This window comes from Octopus sinensis, linkage group LG1 (assembly GCF_006345805.1).
Source record: "Octopus sinensis linkage group LG1, ASM634580v1, whole genome shotgun sequence".
Taxonomy (NCBI): Eukaryota; Metazoa; Mollusca; class Cephalopoda; order Octopoda; family Octopodidae; genus Octopus; species Octopus sinensis.
In genome coordinates, this window is record NC_042997.1 from 93,233,210 (window position 1) to 93,253,209 (window position 20,000).

Genomic DNA, 20,000 nt, shown 5'->3' on the forward strand with positions numbered 1-20,000 from the left:
GCAATTTTTTATGATCCAAAACTTGGTCAAAAGTACTGAATTGATTTTTATGAAATTTGGAAATTATATTCTATGCATAAGGGCCATAACCCCCATGAAAATTCATATATTTTTGCTGTTGATGAAATTTTAACCATAGATATTAGACACAAATGAAGTAATATTTCTAAAATTTCATCTTCTTAGAAGTTCGAAAGATCCCTTCATGGGGACTTTCCCTATGATAGAACGATAGAGAATGATAGAAAGGTAGACAGACAGACAGATAGACAAGCACATAGCTAGACAGACAGACACATTTTTTTTTGGGGGGGGGCGGTATCCCTGATGAGAGGGTGACATACCCAAACACCTAAGCTAGCATTTCTTTACTGTGGTAAGAAACTTCGTCATAGGGCCCTATTGCCTGCAATATTAAAGAAGCAATGTAAACTTTACTTAAGTAATTGAATGAAATGCAGGTACCTGTACATTAGTGTAAATTATACTTGCTTATTAATACTGTACTGTACAAGGTACGAGTAAGCTAGTCTTGCGACCGCAGGATTTTCGTGTTCCTGATTATAAGAGGTTACGGGCCATCAGTATCCGGAAAGCTGGTATTAGACCCACAATCACTTCGTGAATTTTGGCGGTTGAAAAAATGCTTCGTAGATTTTGGGATGCTGTTGGATATGAAAAGGATAGCTAAGCCAATTTATATTCACTCCTGCTCATTGAATTCTTTTCCTGTACATGTTTAGTAAGAGATTCTAACTGAAATCATATTGCAAATAAATATTGCTGTATTTTTTAAATATATTTCAACACACGAATACAAATGCGAACATACATCCACATAACTGAATAAACACACACACACTCACGCTCACACACACACACGCACACACACACACAACACACACGCACGCACACACACACACACACACACACACATCTACAAACAGGTAATAACTAGTACACAACAAAGACAAGTGACGACATTCAACAGAACTGGATGTGGGTGCAGAGAAACTCTTCAAACATTTGTCACGTTTAAAAATAGCTTACAAACATGCAATTGTAACTGTAATGCCACCCATCAACACAACAAGCCAAGCGGAACGAGGTTCATAGGTATGCAAACTTTTAAAGCATCAATATCGCATGAAAAACTTTCCACATAAATGCATAGATGGAATTCATAGAGTAATGACAAAATAAAGACGGCGAATTAGCAAACTTATTAGAGCTTGAACCAAAATTAGCCGCAGTATTTTTTCTGGCTCTTTACGTTCTGAGTTCAAATCACGCCGTGTCTAACTTTGTCTTTCATCCTCCTGGTCCGATACAATTAAGTACAAGTCAAGTATTGGGGTCGATGTAGTCGGCTGTTCCTCTCCTGCAAAATTTCAGGCTTTGAACTTTAATACAAATAAAAATTGTATTACTTTCTGTATCACTTCTGTAGTAATGACAAAAGGAAGATTTGCAATATTTTTTCCTTTCTCTCTTTTTTTATGTTTTTGAGGAAAATAAAATCTTTTATTTCTTTGAAAACCTAAATAAATTAGTTTTTAGTTGAACCCCTGCTCGAGGACTTCCAGCTTATCATAGTAACAGTCGTTATTTAGTCCCAGTTTAGCCCTGGTTGAGACGACCTATGATGAAAGGCATCCCAGATATGACCTCCCAGCCTTTTTAGGATTACATTATCTGGTGTGTATTTCATGTTGTAAGATGATTGGTGTAATTTGTGCAAGATTTGGTTACTATTTCTAGAGGATCGAATGACCACATATACACACAATCCTTGATTAAATAATGTTATACCATGCTATAGGGCCCCCAATACCTTAATGTGGCGGTGCTCATCCCACCCAAGATCTGACTATAGTCGATTTTTTCCAAAAGTTGAGACAATGAAAGACAAGCAAAGAAAGAAAGAGTTAGAGAAGAATTGGGACCAATACTGGTCTGATACTCTATTTATTGGCCCCGAATGAATGAAAGGTAAATTTAACCACGCTGGGATTTGAACACAGAGCGCAAAGATCCAGAATGATTGACTAAAAGTAATCTTGCCAACGCTCTTATAACTCTGCCAGTTGGATGTGTTCACGTGTAAAGCAATGCTACTTGAAATTAAAAGGATATCAAACCGTGCGAAGTGTATTTTACGTAACGGAAAAGTTTCGTAGTCGGGAAGGATGTTCACATTCACAAAGACAGTTCAGCATTGGAACGATGGTATTCACATTGTAAATGATGCGCTTCACAATTAGTAAAAAGGATGTTCATTGTTAGGAAAGACAATATTCTCCGCAAAGATCAGATTCACAATCAGAAAAGGGGAAGTTTGTAGTCAATAAAATGGAAGTTTACGGTAGGAAAAGAGGAAATCTACAGTCGGAAAAGAGGAAGGTCACAAATGAAATAGAGGAAGTTCACAGTCGGAAAAGATAAGGTTCACAATACAAAAAGTTATTGCACTGGAACAAAATACATTTAAAAGCTGTATACAGTTGAGAACAAAATGCAGTAAAATATTCAGTAGTCCCACAATTAAAAACCCACCCTCTGAATGTCGTGAGCGACGTTGAGAAGTATCGTAAAATTGTCGTATATAAAATACTAAGTTATAGTAGGTTTTATTTAGAAGAAACTGGTGGAGTAAATACGAAATCTATCTACCGGGCTATAGTGTTTTAATTCATGTCTGAGTCTCAGTTCAAGAATATTAAAAGTTCCCTTCTAGAAAAAAGTTATCTCTAATCGGCTGACAAGTTAATGCCACTCGATATTTTCTACAAAACAGATACTACAATAATGTCCTAGCAACAGATAAGACAACTTGGATTTTGGAAATACTTTTTGACTATTATTTATCAAGTTCAACTTTGCCCTTTATCCTTCCGATGCCGATAAAGTAAAGTACTGGCGAAATGCCGGGTGGATGTAAACGATTAACCCCACTCACGTGAAATTTCAGACATTGTGCTTAAACTAGAAAAAAATATTATTACTAACTGGCCCCGTGCCGTCAACAATGACGGTTAATTGTAGTATTTTATATATAAATAAGGAAAAAAGATAAAATATGAATGGTAAATCAAATTAATACACTTGTCAATGTTATCTAGTGGTGTATTTTGAGAAGTGACATTGATCATCGTTTGTTACTGAAAGAACGCTTGTTCACACATACGAACATTCACATACTTCCCTTGTACACGCACACACATGCATATACTCACACAGAGCTGAAACGCTGTTTGATTTTTCTTTTCGGTGTTGAATGTTCACCATCCCACTTCCATTGCACACATTACACACACACACACACACACACACACACACACACACACACACCTCCCTTTTACATACACACATGTAGTCACACAGAGTTGAAACGTTCCCATGCCAATTTGCCATCACCCCTTCCTTCTTTATTTATCTATCTATTTATCTTTCCTTTCTCATTCATATATTGTGACAGAGAAAAACACAAGAGTATTATTATAGTAGGTTATATTATTATTATTATTATTATTATTATTATTATTATTATTATTATTATTATTATTGTTATTATTATTATTATAATTATTAAGGTGGCAAACTAGCAGAATCGTTAGCACGCCAGACAAAATGCTTAGCGGCATTTCGTGTGTCTTTACGTTGTGAGTTCATATTCAGTGCTCTAACGGTACTTTTTTCATCGATCCTGAAAAGATGAAAGACAAAATCGACCTCGGCGGGATTTGAACTCAGAATATGAAAATGAGCAAAATGTATGTATGTCGGTGGGGTTGGGGAGTTATGGGTGTGCACGAATACGCGTATGCTACATTAGTAGTTTCAAATACAAAACATATACCCTACCAATCTGTCTCTAAAACATACAAGATAATGAAGTTAGAATAATACAGGATAATCACGGGTGGAACGCTAGGCAAACTGATCTATATGCAGATCAATTGTGGGTTATGGGAGGAGTATTTTGTGAGCCAAAATAATTCAGCACTACGGTGTAGATTATATAATATACGTTACATAAATATGTATTATATAAACGGAATCGGAAATACGAGCAAGACACGACTAGACTAGCAACATAAATATACATACCGCTTTCACACACCATGCTTCACTAAGCGCTCCACAAGGCGACGTGCTTCAGCTACAACATCTCAACACAATCCAAAGTGACATTATTAGGGAAATATTTCAATGCACACCACACAACACATTTTCGTATAAAAATTAATCAGTTCATACAGGCAAGATGAGACATATACACATATACACATACCTTTACAGCATATACAGATATCTTTACAAATCCATCTACAATTACAAATAAAACTTTCTCTTCTGCATACTTATCGACTACCTACCTACCAATATCACAATACATTCACGTATTAAACACATAAGTATGAGTTGATGAAGGCTCCCCTAAGTGATTGCTATATCTGCTAAGAATAGTAGTCAAATCTCTTCCAAATGAGCGTCTTAAAAATGCATGACACATTAGTACGGCAGGCAAAAATTTCCAAAGAAAAAGGTCTGTGGGTGGATTAGAAATCCTAACTCTTATATCTGTGTAAATCTTGTATATATCTATGTATAATTCGAGATACATTAATAAAGATAAGTTAAAGACATTAAATTAACACGTAACATCTTCATTAACGCCACCACTGAATTTAAAACGTTAATATTTATTTCTTTATTGCCCACAGGGGGCTAAACACAGAGGGGACAAATAAGGACAGGCAAAGAGATTAAGTTGATTACATCGACCTTTGTGTGTAACTGGTACTTATTTAATAAACCCCGAAAGAAAAAAAAGGCAAAGTCGACCTCGGCGGAATTTGAACTCAGAACGTAACGGCAGATGAAATACGGCTACGCATTTTGCCCGGCGTGCTAACGTTTCTGCCAGCTCGCCGCCCTTTAGGACATTTATATTACTGATGAGGTAGTCAATATTTTTCAGCTAGAGTGTAGTTGGGTCTCAAGGGGGTGGTACAAACCTAGCATCATGTGTTTTATAGTGAAAACAAAATCTCCATTCAAATGGCAATTACTGGACGATTTTCTGATGGAGTCTGTTTTAAGTCGTAGTGGAAACGCGACTTATGTCGTAAATAGGCATACGAATATTGTATAAATTTTATAATTGAAAAATTACTATATATTGTACATATAAGTATACCAGACTGCAAGCGCAATTGCACCCGCGGGCGAGAGTTTCCCCACCCCTGCATTACATAATGTAGTCATATTTTCATTGTGAATGAAAAATGACGGGATAGTTGTGACAGAACTACCTTTGATCATGGTCTGCTCGATCGGGGATCTTCTAAGGGATAAACAGAAACAAATAAACGAATGAAAACATTCTCAAAGTTCAAAATATCCCAGTGGAATTACATCTACTGAGAGAAAATTGTGACTAGCAAATTCTACCAGCATAACATTCACTAGACCACTAATTGTAGGACATTCATATATTCAACAAAGTAATAGCTGATGCTTTAAAAACCATGTCCATAGTCAACTCAATAAAACCAGAGATCACTTCAGATGCGATCCTGAAATGCCATGCAACAAGAAATAAAATTCAGCTTAGGGCAACCAAACAAGGAAGTTACGAAGCAACAAAGAAAGTAAAAATAAAGAATGCTAAATATTTAGTATCTAACACCAACCGACAAAATAGACAGTAAAAGCTATATGAAGTCATTAGCAGCATAAACAAGTGTAACAGGCACGCCACATTCCATGTCAAAATAACTTCAAGTTTTAAAGTTACACACCACATGCAGGCAAAGTCGCTTATCAAACACTTTTCCTTCCATCAAATACCGGAAAAGCAATAGAGATTTTAAAAATTATATATATACAAAATAAAAACTTTTAGTGACAAAATCTCAAACACCTAAAACACTTAAGGAGCTGAAGAAATGAGTGCATATGTCTTCAATATCACAATGTAGAAACAATGGGAGCCTCTACACAGTCATTTGTTCTGTTGTAAATATCAAACAAATACCCATCAAATTGCACGCTATTGTTTTTTTTAAAAAGAGAACACATTTGAGAATGTAGTAGAGATACAAAAAGATGAGACTGTCACGGATGGAATAACTTTGATCATAAATGTATTCGTTCAGAGCTAAACAGCAACAACAATACCCCACTGCAAAAAGTTGGAATTTTGGGAATATAAAATTCCGAATCAATCAGCATCACCCAAACCCATTTCATTTCTTGACACTCCTTCAAAAATGCTTAAAAGACACATTGTTGCACTCCTCTTTCCAGCTCCCAACGTACGTTTACATTATAACTCATATTGCCCCACATAGGCAACATAAGACTTTGTCCCACGAATCATTTGATTCTATTCCTCACCACCTACTTAAACACAATATAATCATCCTTTTTTTTAAGAAACGACACAAAAACTGCTAGACATCTTACCTCTCAGGTCGGAAAGTTAGTCTCATGCACAAGAATGATATATCCAGTACTTAAACTTCTCAACATCTATTCTTTTTACTTATGCTCACATTTCCACAGTCATATCCTCTCAAGCATCTTTGAACAACAGCTCCTACACGTATCAAATATCTAGAGCCAAAAGTATGCTTTTACCCAGATGTTCGACTTGCTAGAAATAGCAGCCAAATCACCCTCAAATCGCACCTTAACGTCTTGAAAAAAAAGGATATACCAAATAGTGTGTTCCTGAGTCCACTGCACACGGAAAAAAGACGGGACGGTCACTGTTGGAATGCTTTTAAGTCTGCTTATTTAGTGCTGACGTAGACCTAAACAACAACCATGGGCCTATATGAGATCGTTCGAACTACTAGAATTAACGACTAAATCTTTCTCAAATCCTATCCTACAAACTTCAACTAAAAAACAAAACAAGAAAACTAGTATACAAACAGTATTTTAGATTGATGACATGTTACATATTAAATTGATGACTTGTCCGAGTAGACGGAATGGTCCTCAACCAGACTGAAGCATGACGTATATAGAACAATATATTATGTAAGTGAAATAGGTCTGATCGCTCTGAGTTATAAGAACAACAAGGAAAACTTTTGATAAACTTTTCAAATCCCCCCTTGAACTGTAGAAAATGTTTGAGTCTATCTTATTGATTTCATCTTTTCCCAGTATTTCAAATTAGTGTGGATTTTTTTTTTTTTTTCACATCTTTTGCATCATAATTTCTGTAATGTATACCCGAAGGGGTTTCTAATCTGAGTAATATGTTTTACGTATATTTGCCGCCTCTCTAATTGACGGCTGTGAATTCCTACTCATTGTTCTTTTTTAGAGAATTCCATCACTTAGAAATAATTACATAAGCAATTTCTTACATAACCTTTTTCACCATTGTCTATTGGTGAAATTCAGGAAATAAACCTTTAAGCATCAGGTGGTTCTATTAATTTTATTCGGAACACAGGTGTCCAAACTGTATTTGCGTTACCCGAAGAATAGTTAGAGTTTTAAAAAAAAAATTGAGATACTGTGTCAATTCGCCATAGTAATTTAGGCAAAACACTCACATTTGCAAGACAGCTGACTTCTACTACAAAGCAGTATTTTTGTTCGCTTTGTATGTATGTGCGTATGAATATAGGGAACGTTGTCCCCCACCGTTAAATGACATCAGACAACTCAGCGAAAATAGAATCAACATTAGGCCAACATAAAACCTTGAATCCCTAACTCATTCATTAGACTACACAGACATTTTTTTTAGACAAACTGATGCACCTGTAAAAAGACATTTTCCCACATTCACGACGGATTAAATATATTTTGAAAAAACTTTAATTAGCAAACCTGTTTAAAAAATTTGCACGTGCCTTAGCTGTTCTCTAGTTTATTTCACACGACAATTGTAAATGTTGTTTATTTCTTCTTTAGTTCAAACAGGTCGCAGTACTTTTAATATATCCCCGTTCTTTTCCTCGTCGATAAATCACAAACATCAGATTTAATTAACGCATTATATAAATGTAGCATACAAAACAAGCAAATTTTCTAACAACTTTTTGCACAATTTTGTAACTAAATTTATATTTGTTTCTCAAACCTGGGCCATGCGCTGCCTGGTCACATGAATGAAACACAAGCTTCAGAAAACAATAATAAAACAAATTATTAACATTGTGACTTTTGGCTATTAGAGACGCAAGAGAAACACTTCTTGCTAGTAACCAAAACTGAGTTTGGGTTTCGATCAGACATGAATTTATTTGTACTCAGTGGTTCTTATACTCATTTTTACTATAGGCGCAAATGCTGAAATTTTGGGTGTGGTGACTAGTTGATTACATTGACCCCACTGCTCAGCTGATACTTACTTTATTGACCGCGAAAATATGAAAGACAAAGTCGATCACGGGGACATTCGAATTCAGAGCGTAAAGCGGAAGAAATGCCGCTCAGCATTTAGTCCAGCGTGCTAACGTTTCTGCCAGTTCGTTGCTTTTATGTTTGAGAAATAAGATATCATTTGCTATCATCTCGTTTCATTTCATCACATCTTCATAGAATAATAATGAAATCCGTGTATATCCCCAAAAGTGAGGAGCAGAGCTTTCACTATCCATATTATATGCAAGTCGTTTGAAATAGTTGAATTTGTATTGCATTTATCATTAGGATTGTACAATTTAGGGAAGGAGCATAGCCGCTTGCGTTAATCCCCAAATATAAATAGTACTTTTTTATTGACCCTAGAAGGGTGTAAAAGAAACTCGACTCTATTGGGTTTTGGACCCATAGAGAAGAATAGTGCAGGATATTTAATCCTGCACCACTTCAGTGCCTACCCTAATTATAATCACGCTAATCCTTATCATAATAAACATGATCATTAGTTAGGAGTTGTGCTCCAGAACTAGCGCGTGACTCACGATCATCAAGTAGAAAATAAAATTAACAAATCTGTTTTTCTTTTCGTCAATTTTCAGTCAAACTTAAAATGTCTTATTTTCTTCTATTAAAAGCAAATTATGGATAATTCTATAAGATTCAAAGAGCGCCATGCTAGAGGGGAATGGTCAGATTAGAAGTCATCGAAAGCCCAGACAAGATTAACAGATATTTGAAATAATGAGAAAATACTGAAACAGCGAATGGAAAAGTAAAGTACAGAATTATGTTACGGCTATCATTGGCTGTTTATGCTATAACTTTAACTGAATCTTATTGCTAGAGTAGACCCAATTCCTCAAATGTAAGCATTCCTTTGCTTATACACAGAAGGGTTTCACTTGCACTTAAGTTACCGAAATTTTGCTTTTGTATTTGTTTTGCAAGATTCTTGATGAGAAATGCGAAGTCGACCTCCGTATTTTACTCAACCAGATTATTAGACTACCAGAAAGAATACATCCTATTAAAGAGGAGAATCCTTCTCTTTCGTGAAGGGGAATTTTGGTCTAGGTGAACCATGTTTGGCGAGTTCGGTGTAATTATGGGGTTCTCGGACATCACGTAGATAACAACGTTGGAGTGTTGAAGTGTTTATGCATTACAAAGTCAAGGGGAACTTCTTTCACTTCGGAAGTGGACGACATTGGAGTGACACTCTATTTACAGACTCTGAATTTCACCATCTGAACTCGAGAGACGGAGGAAAGGCTGTCGGGTCAAACTTTCTCCCTAGTTGCCCGAGGGGTTTTCTATGTCCACCAGTTCTCATCTTTTTTTGTCCATCACTGTAGAAGCCGTGCTGTAACCCTACCTTTAAATTTTCATTTTCTTTTGTTTTAGTCAGAGTTATATATGCGCGTGTGAGGGTGAGAGAAGGGAGATAGATAGATGGATACATAGATAGATAGTTACGTGTGTGTGTGTGTGTGTGTATCTATGTGTGCCTTTGTGTCTTTGTGTCTGTGCTTACCACTCATTACCGCTGGACAACCTACGTTGGTTTGTTTACGTCCCCGTAACTTTAGCGGTTCGGTAAAAAAAAAAACCAGACCGACGGAATACGTAATAAACTTTTAAAAATAGGTACTGGGGGTTATTTGTTCGACTAAACCCTTCAAAGCAGAGCCCCAGCATGGCCGCAGTCCAATGAATGAAACGGGTGGGTGATAAAAGATGATTGGAAAGGATCACTCTCCATTGATAAAATTGTATGTGTGTGTGTGCGTACGCGTATTTGTGTATGTATGTGAATTTGCATAATTTTAAATTTACTCATTTATACGTGTGCCCGAGTGCGTGTTTCTGTCTGGGTACTGTGCGAGTGCGTGTGTTTAAATCAATACAGAGAACGTAGTTTACGCTCACACACAAACAAACAAACAGCTGCACGGGAGCGTATTTGCCGAGATAACTTGAGGTCAAGCGAATATTCAGCAATAGTTGATCTTCATAAAATAGACTGTATGAATTGCACTTGAAAAACAACTGATTGGAAAATTATCAAGTCAACAGGTTATGTCTAATTATGTTTTACGCGTGGATCTCATACACACAGATCCACGTACAAACATACTCCAACATAACCTGTTAACTTGATAATTGTCCAATCAGTTGTTTTTCAAGTGCAATTCATACAGTCTAGTTTATGATCAACTATTGTTGAATATTTGCTTGACCTCAAGTTATCTCGGCAAATACTCATGCACATGTGAAACTGTTTGTGTGTGGCGGGCATATGGCGTAGTGATCATAATAATAATGATGATAATAATAATAATAATAATAATAATAATAATAATAATAATAATAATAACAACAACAACATCGAAAAATACCTTAGGAATGAGAACCCAGATTCGAAAATTCCCCCAGGACACCTGATGAAGGCTGAAGGGTGATGAGGACAAAACCAGTCAAAATGTAAATAATGTAAATAACCACCGCTACCTATTTTTTAAGGTTTACTGCGTATTCCATCGGTCTGTTTTTTTTTTGCCGAACTGCTAAGTGATGAGGACGTAAACACACCAGCATCGGTTATCAAGAAGTATTTTTTTACTTCTATTTTTTAGCGATATAGGTACTCATGTAGTACCTTTGTATATATATATGTACATATCTAATATTGTATGTATATATTTTATTAATTTGCCTGTACGGCTGATAATTCGCTTACCACACGTGATGGAATTTTAATGATACCATCCCTACATATATATATAAAGAGAAGCTACACAAAGAAAATCGTCTCAATGCAAAATATCAGCTACTGGGAAAGACTGAAGGTATTAAACCTCTTCTCCCTAGAGCGGCGGCGGGAGAGATATGCGGTGATATACATCTGGAAAATCCTGGAGGGTCTTGTCCCAAACTTTGGCATTCAAAGTTACTCCAACCGCAGAACGGGGCGCCACTGCATGGTGCCAAGGATTCCAACATCACCATCAAAATACAGGTCCAGATACTGCAACAGCTTGGGTTTCAGAGGACCGCAGCTCTTTAACATCCTCCCTAAATGCCTGAGAGACTTACATGGTGTGGATGTGGGTTTCTTTAAAACTAAACTGGATCTCTTCTTGTCGGGGGTCCCAGATGAGCCTACCTCACGACAGGAGACGCGGATGCGGGCAGCAGCATCGAACTCCCTTGTTGATCAAGTGCTACGTATCAGAGGTGGATTCACAAATTAGTGTAGCTCATTCAGAGGTGGTGCCCCAGCATGGCCGCGGCCTTCGGGCTAAAACATTTTTAAGGATTTAAGGATTTAAGGATATATATATATATATCCTGATGAAACTTATTAAAAGTAATGTTATATAAGATGAATTGTTCTAATAAGTCATGACTAAATATATATAAAAAATATACGAAAAGTGAACCACAAAACTATAAAGCTGTAAGTCAGTACAAGACGAATTATAAATCTGTCAGTGACGTCAATGAAAAGTCCATGTGCTTAGTGAAGCAGAGTAAAATTGTCAATGGAATAGAATGTTTCACTAAAAAAAAGCTTAAGCCCACCAGTAGACTATTTAACTCTGCCAGAACATAAAAATGATATACTAAACAACGTAAGCAACACATATTTCTTCTTAGTCTACACCAGATCACTCGTGGATGTCGACGTTGAGGAAATTTCTCTTGGCTGAGTGAAATGACATTGTGCGTACCAACTCTTGATACAGAGCACAGTTTTGTGTCCCGCATCAGTTCACGGATGGACGTCATGAGGGCCCAATGAAAGAAAATAAGCTCACAGTCACAAACGCACGCATACATCATCATGCATAGGGACTAACACAAATGTTTTCTTTATCCCTACACTTTTTAATTAGTTTAAGTGAATGGTTTTAGTCTATACTGGGACACCACATTCAATGCATTTTAATTGATTGATTATATTGGTTCCAGTATTTATTTCAATTTGATAACATTTTATCGTTTTCTGTTTGTCGGACTATCTTTTTTTTTTACTGGTTTTAGTCAATTGACTACGGCCATGCTGGAGCACAGCCTTGAATGGCATTTAGTCGAACAAATCGACCCAGGGACTTTTTTTAAGGCTGCTACTTATTCTACAGGTCTCGTTTGTCGAACTACTAAGTTACGGAGGCATATATATATATATATATATATATATATATATATATATATATATATATATATATATATATATATATATATATATTATATATATATATATATATTATATTATATATATATATATATATATATATATATATTATATATATATATATATATATATATATATATATGTGATGTGTGGAGGCGCAATGGCCCAGTCGTTAGAGCAGCGGACTCGCGGTCGTAGGATCGCGGTTTCGATTCCCAGACCGGGCGTTGTGAGTGTTTATTGAGTGAAAACACCTAAAGCTCCACGAGGCTCCGGCAGCGGGGGTGGCGATCCCTGCTGTACTCTTTCGCCACAACTTTCTCTCAATCTTTCTTCTGTTTGGCCAGCTCGCTTAGCCAGCGGGGTGGCGTCATTTGAAGGCTAAAAAACAATGCGAATCGCATTGTGACCAGCGATGTGTAGCAACATCTGATAGCCTGGTCGGTCACGGTGATCACGGTGATATATATATATATATATACATATATATATATAAAGCAGATCCACTCACAAGGCTTTGGCAGGCCCGTGGCGACAAAGAAGACATTTGCAGGACATAAATAACAACATCAGCAATATATGTGCGTGTGTGATGAAGCCAATAAACAATACTGTGTTCAAGTTTTATCTCTTTCATCAAGGTTTTTTTCTACATATTTTTGTATGAGTTCTTTGTAATACGCTTGTAAGAATACAATGACGTAAAATATCCTGTATACATAGCACAATGTAACACATGTTTTGTTTATTTGTATTTTTTAATGTTCATATATGCATTTTTTGCCACTAAATTCAAAAATCACATTCGTTTTGACGTAACATTCATAGTTATTTATTTATTCCTAATTTCATATTTGCTCATTATATTTGTAACTTTCCTCTACACCACTTTGTTGGTTCAATCTATTCTAGTATAGTAAGGATAATTACACAACATTTAATACCTTTTCATATATTGAAAGGTATTTAGGAAGTATAATATTTGTTAGAACAAAAATGAAACAATAAAACTTTGCACTGTAAATGCCTTGATAGCTCTTTTCTTAAGATGAGAAGTGCTTTGACGATCGAGATTTTCTGGTGTGTATACCTTCATCTCTTCTGACTAGAGACCATATATAATCTCCCATCATAGCAGTATCCCATCGTCCTTGGAATCTTCTTTCCATAGTTGCGATGTCCTGATGAAATCTCTCACCATGATCCTCACTTCATGGCGCTTCCAGTACGCAGATGTCTTGCAGTCTTCCCCCAGTAGATTCCATTCCTTCAACCTTGATGAAAGAAGTTCAGCTCCTGACTTAGTAAGACCCAGATCCCTGATTAAATCATCTAGCTCACTCTGATTTGGTAAGTGAGGCTCCGAAGTCGTTCTTGGTACGAAAGTTTCCTCCATTTCTTGGCTGCTGCTACTTGTTGACTCTTTGGATGAAATATTTTCTGGTGGTAGTGATACTCATAAACTGTCATCATGTGGGACAGCTGCTCTAGATGATTGTATGTCCGGATACTGAAGAGCTTGTCTTCCTTTCACTTTTCTGTACTTTGTCACATCGATCATAGAAAAGTAACAGTCATCGTGATGGTTCTTTGGCTCTCTCTATACCCTTGGAATGGCAAAAGGCATTGACCTTCCTGTACCTCTTAACCACCCTTCTAGAGTAGATCGACAGCTTCCACATATCACATGTGGGGCCCATGGTTTGTCCTGGTCACCCATGGGCATTCCGAAATAGAATCTGTACACTATCCATAATTTGGCACCTTTCATGATCTTATGTAATACCTGCTTTTTCCAATATAATAACCACACACATAGAAAAATGTATCTGGAGAATTTTTACATATTCTAATAGCCATCCTGAAAGGAGCAGAACTTAGTAATTAGTCTGAAAGAGAAAATTAAACATACATTTAGTAAGGAACAATACCGAATATATAATAACATTGAAAGTCGACATATTTTTTTAACTGTTAATGATACAGAAAAAATAATTTCATTTTTGGCATCAGCAGAAAAAATGGATTGATAAACAATAAAAAAAAATACAGCAAACATTTTTTTTTGAAAATTGTTACGTTGTGTAATTGGTATACTGTCAAACAGTTATGTCCTAATACTTCTATGATATCCATCATGGCCACGTAAAGCGCTACAAACGTAATCCCCGCAAAAAGACCACATTGTTAGACCATCACTTTATTTACCTAATAATAGCTTCCCACGAAAACATTTCTCCGTTTTCCTAGAAACTAATTATGTCCTTTGTATGGTAGCTGCTATTAACGTGTAGTTTAATACTTGGGTGTTTCTATGTATTACGATTTCAATTGTCCATGCCTGTAGGACATCGGTAATGTCACTATATTGTTGTTTTTCACTAAGATTACTAAAGAGTGCACTATACTTTTCTGAAGTACATTTTTTGCATTGTTCAATTATTCAGTGACTGTGTCTAGGTGTTTTTATTTGAGATATAGGTCGGAGGGGAATGCTTTGTTTACGTACTTTTACATTTCTATAGATATGTACAGGAGCAAATTCTAATTCAATGGATGATATTAAGTTCCAAATTGCTTTTGTATTTACAAGTATGACACCTTCATGCCACTTCACTAAGAGATGTTTCGAGTTGAGCAACTACACATACACACACACACATATGTATGTATATCCTTATTCAGTTTTATTTTAAGATTTTGCGCCAATAGAGAAAGGGTCGGTTTCTAACTTAGATCCACGGTTCATTCACAGGAATTTCGACATCAGCAACAGGGTATGTATGTATGTATGTATGTATGTATGTATGTATGTATGTATGTATGTATCTATGTATGTATGTATGTATGTATGTATAGGTGCAAATTTACATGTTTTGGTTTTATGCACGTCTTCTCATGCATATACTTACATATCTAAACATGCTCATATATATTTGAATTATAAACTTCTGGAAAGTTTTACAGATTTTTATAGTTCCAGTGATGAATTGGATCAGTAGTTTTCGAATTAGCGTTCTCCTTGCAGGTTTTGAAAAGCCTACTTTCTCAAGATTGGTATTTAGGCTGTGTTTTTTACATATCCCGTATGTATGTATGTATGTATGTATGTATGTATGTATGTATGTATGTATGTATGTGTGCAAGTGTGCATGAATTTATAATAATTATAAATCCTATGTCACTGAGTAGAGAAAAAACATTTCTCCTATTCTTTTAGTCTGGAAGAATAAAATTATTTCGAAAACTGCTTTATGCTTCTGTATGAAAATAGAACAACTATCATTCTACAACACCCAACATTCATGAATTGTGTACAATAAAAGTTTTCAAAAGCTGAACAAATAGCTATAACTGATTTCGTCATTTAAGAATATTTACACCGAATATATAGTTTCATACATATCTACTTGGCTATTTACAACTATACTGAATGTATTTTCTTCACAATCTACCAATATTATCTATCACTCCCATGATATGCAGATTTGCAATTCTCTGTTTTTAACACATACACATATATGCGTACACACACATGTGTGTGAATGTATGTACATATATGGATATATGCATGTATGTATGTATACGCGCGCGCACACATACATATACATACATACATACATACATACATACATACATACATACATACATACATACATACATACATACATATATACTTACATACATACATATATATACAGGGTACATCAGAAATAACGCCCTTTTTGCATTTAATAACTTTTATAGTGTATAATGTTTATAAAGTAATTTTTTATTGACCACAAATTTATTGCATTACTTAAAGAAACGAATAATAAACTAATGAAAACTCGCAGAAGTTTTAGGGAATAAAAAAGAAACTCAAATACAAATACAATAATTATAAATCTGTAGGATTTATAATTATTATAAATACATACATACATACATACATACATACATACATACATACATACACACATACACACACACACACATACATACACACATACATACATACATACATACAAAAATGCATACATACATACATACATACATACATACATACATACATACACACATACACACACACACACACATACATACACACATACATACATACATACATACATGCATACATACATACATACATACATACATACATACATACATACATACATACATACATACATACATACATATAAATGAGTAACAAAGATGTACATGTGTCTATTAATTATGGCGGTTTGGAACGACTCTTTTAATACTTTAGTATCTAGATTGATTCAAATATTTACATTGATCGAGTTCCGTTGGAGATACGAATATGTTAAAGCAGTTGGTTTGTCCTTTGTGTTTGAAATCTATGCAGCTATCAGACGAAAATGGTTTCTTTGCAATGATGTAGTGTTTCATTAACCAGTTAAAGGAGTCGCTTGAAACGGCCGTAAGTAATTGACACATGTACATATTTGCTACTCATTTATATTTTATTCACCTACACTGGAATCTGCTCTTCAGAAGTATTATAGAAAGTATTTTTGCATTTTTTCTCTGAACAACCAAGAGCTGATCTCTTCACTAAATTTGGTCGTGTTTTCTGCATACACTTCTAGAATATCAAGCGCAAACACTTCTGCACAGCGTTTGATATTCACCTGCTATTATTTGGGGCCCAGCCTTTCGAGTCCTTTTACATGGCTTAGAAAAACTGAAGGACCGCCACTGCAACAAGTATGTAAATCTGAGAAAGGAATATGTTGAATAAATTCATAATTAAGTAATCCACCTGTATTTTCTTTTACCCAGAGCAAAGGACTTTTCAGTCCCCACCCCCGTATATACGCTCATGCACACGCCTACACACACATCAGCTCACACATACACATAAACACAAGTGCGCGCGTATCAAGATATATCTTTACTGTGCTCCAGCATGACCGCAGTCGAATGACTGAAACAAGTAAAAGAATAAAAGGAGACCATTATAGTAGTGGTAGAAAAAAGTAGAGAATTACATTAAGGGTACTCTTATCTGTAGAGATACTCAGCCACTCTCGCGCAAATAATTCAGTCAATAGAATAATTAAATGTTAATTGTCAAACGACGGAGATCTACGTTTAAGAGGAAGGCTATTCTTTGGAATGTAGTTATGGTTATTTAGATGCAGAGAGAGAGGGGGGAAGGAGGCGGGAGGGAGACATTTGTAATTGTTTGTTCCTTCTCGAGCCATGCTTGGCTTATAAGGGCCGGTTTCCCGTTTCCCTTGGCGTATAGGTTCCCCACCTGGACGGGACCCCGGTCCGTCGCAGGTGAGCTGCAAGATGCAGGAGGAAAGAGTGAGAGAAAGTTGTGGCGAAAGAGTCAGCAGAAGTTCGCCATTACCTTCTGCCAAAGCCGCGTGGAGCTTAGGTGTTTCGCTCATAAACACACACATCGCCCGGTCTGGGATTCGAACCCGCCATCCCTCGACCGCGAGTCCGCTTCTCTAACCACTACGCCATATGCCTCCACAGATATTTGTAATTGTGAGGACATGACTTTGTTCTGGCTTTGAGAGTTTCAGTTGCATGCAATCCATGGCAAATGATGCAACGGAGGAGGATACGTGTGTTTCTTACAAACGTGCAGTAATTGTTACATAGTGGCGATGAAAGCAGAATGATTTTGAAGGTTCTGATCCAAAGGTTATTGGCTGATGTGAAATTATAAAAGAGGCTTGAAAATTTCTCACTGACAGAAACACAAATAATGTCTATATATATTTTAAATGTAGATTCTTTTTCTTAAAAAACACATGAAGCTTTTACGTAAGCATCCTCAAAGGAAAACAACTTCAGTGCAAATATTTTGAGCCATAATTTACAAACTGAATCTTTTCATTATAATCTTTACAAAACACATTTCTTCTGTAAACCAGTTTGCATGTAACCTAGTTTTTGTTATTCATGAATTATGAAGCCTACTATGCGCGCGCACCACCCACCCACCCACACACACACACACACACAAATGCGCGCGCGTACTAACACACGTAAACGTTTGTATCTGTATGTGTATATAAGTCTGTGTGTTATGTATATATACATACATGCATATATATTTGTACACACACTCACACACACACATAAATATATGAATCTATATATAGATAGTAAGGCAGACAGACAGACAGACACACACACACAGATATTTAGATAGATAGAGAGACAAAGATAGATAGATAGATAGATAGATAGATAGATAGATAGATAGATAGATAGATAGATAGATAGATAGATAGATAGATAGATAGATAGATAGATAGATAGGCAACTACAGATATGCGACTGTTTATATGTATATATAACATACTTATGCATAAATACATATCGTTGCTATTATGTTAAACTATCGTATCTCCAGCTGCTTCAGACGCCAAGATATCTCGAATTGCTATGGTATGGGGGAACTATTTTTTCGTTTTCTGAAATAGCAACGTTTTGGACTTACGACACATTTGCATAATAGCAACGATGTACATATATAAATATTATACATGGATAATACATATGTATAATACATATATAGAAGCGGGCATTGCTGTGTGGTAAGATGCTTGGGCAAGAGTCCTCTGCTATAGTAGCACATCATGTAGGATCATCAACGAATTATGTAGGATCCTGGCTAGCATAGTATTCTAATAATTGAAAGGAGATCTGTGAAACGGAGGTACTTCGCAACTCCAAGGAAAGATCCAGTAGGCATAATATTAGCCCCCGCAGAAGTGAATGATAATACTAATTTCAAATTTTGGCACAATGCCAGCAATCTCGGAGGAGAGCTAAGTCGGTTACACCAACCTCAGTATTCAACTGGTACTTATTTTAGCAACCCGAAAGGATGAAAGGCAAAGTCAGCCTCGGCAGAATTTGAACTCAGAACGTAAAGACGGTGGAAAGGTCGCTAAGCATTTCGCCAGGCGTGCTAACAGTTCCGCCAGCTCGCCGCCCTAGAGTGATTAATAATAATAATAATAATAATAATAATAATTAAATGAGGAAAGCAACATCACGGTCGTAAAAAAAATCGTTCTTTTACGGGAAGATATTGTAATGTTCATTTTACTTATCTTGTCTTCACTCAAATTTTATTTGCTCCCTACACTCAACACGCAATAATATGAAAATGTAAGGGTATATCTTTTTCCACCTCCGATAAGATTTAACTTTAAAATGTTTTTAATTATACTAATTAATTTCTAGAGTCTTGAATCGAAACAGCTGTCGGAGATGATGTCCAATTTTGTAATTAATAAATAATTATTAATTTGATTATCTCTATTTTATTATTTTTAAAAACAAACATATAAACCCCGATTTATCCAATTACCTTACAGTTGAATATTAAATGTAATATTCAATACTTTTTGTAATAGGTAAT

At 35.8% G+C, this 20,000-nt stretch overlaps 1 protein-coding gene and 1 long non-coding RNA gene across 2 annotated transcripts in view; one reads left to right on the forward strand and one right to left on the reverse strand.

The window, feature by feature from the left end:
- Positions 1 to 16,423, reverse strand: part of LOC118763431 — an 18,894-nt gene extending 2,471 nt beyond the window's left edge. Inside the window, exons 1-2 of the long non-coding RNA XR_004999191.1 lie at positions 16,305 to 16,423; positions 918 to 937 (exon numbers count right to left, since the gene is read on the reverse strand). This is a non-coding gene — a long non-coding RNA (uncharacterized LOC118763431). The remainder of the gene's footprint in view (positions 1 to 917; positions 938 to 16,304) is intronic.
- The window catches only part of LOC115214454, a 365,440-nt gene that overhangs the window by 56,012 nt on the left and 289,428 nt on the right, over positions 1 to 20,000 (forward strand). The window lies entirely within an intron of this gene.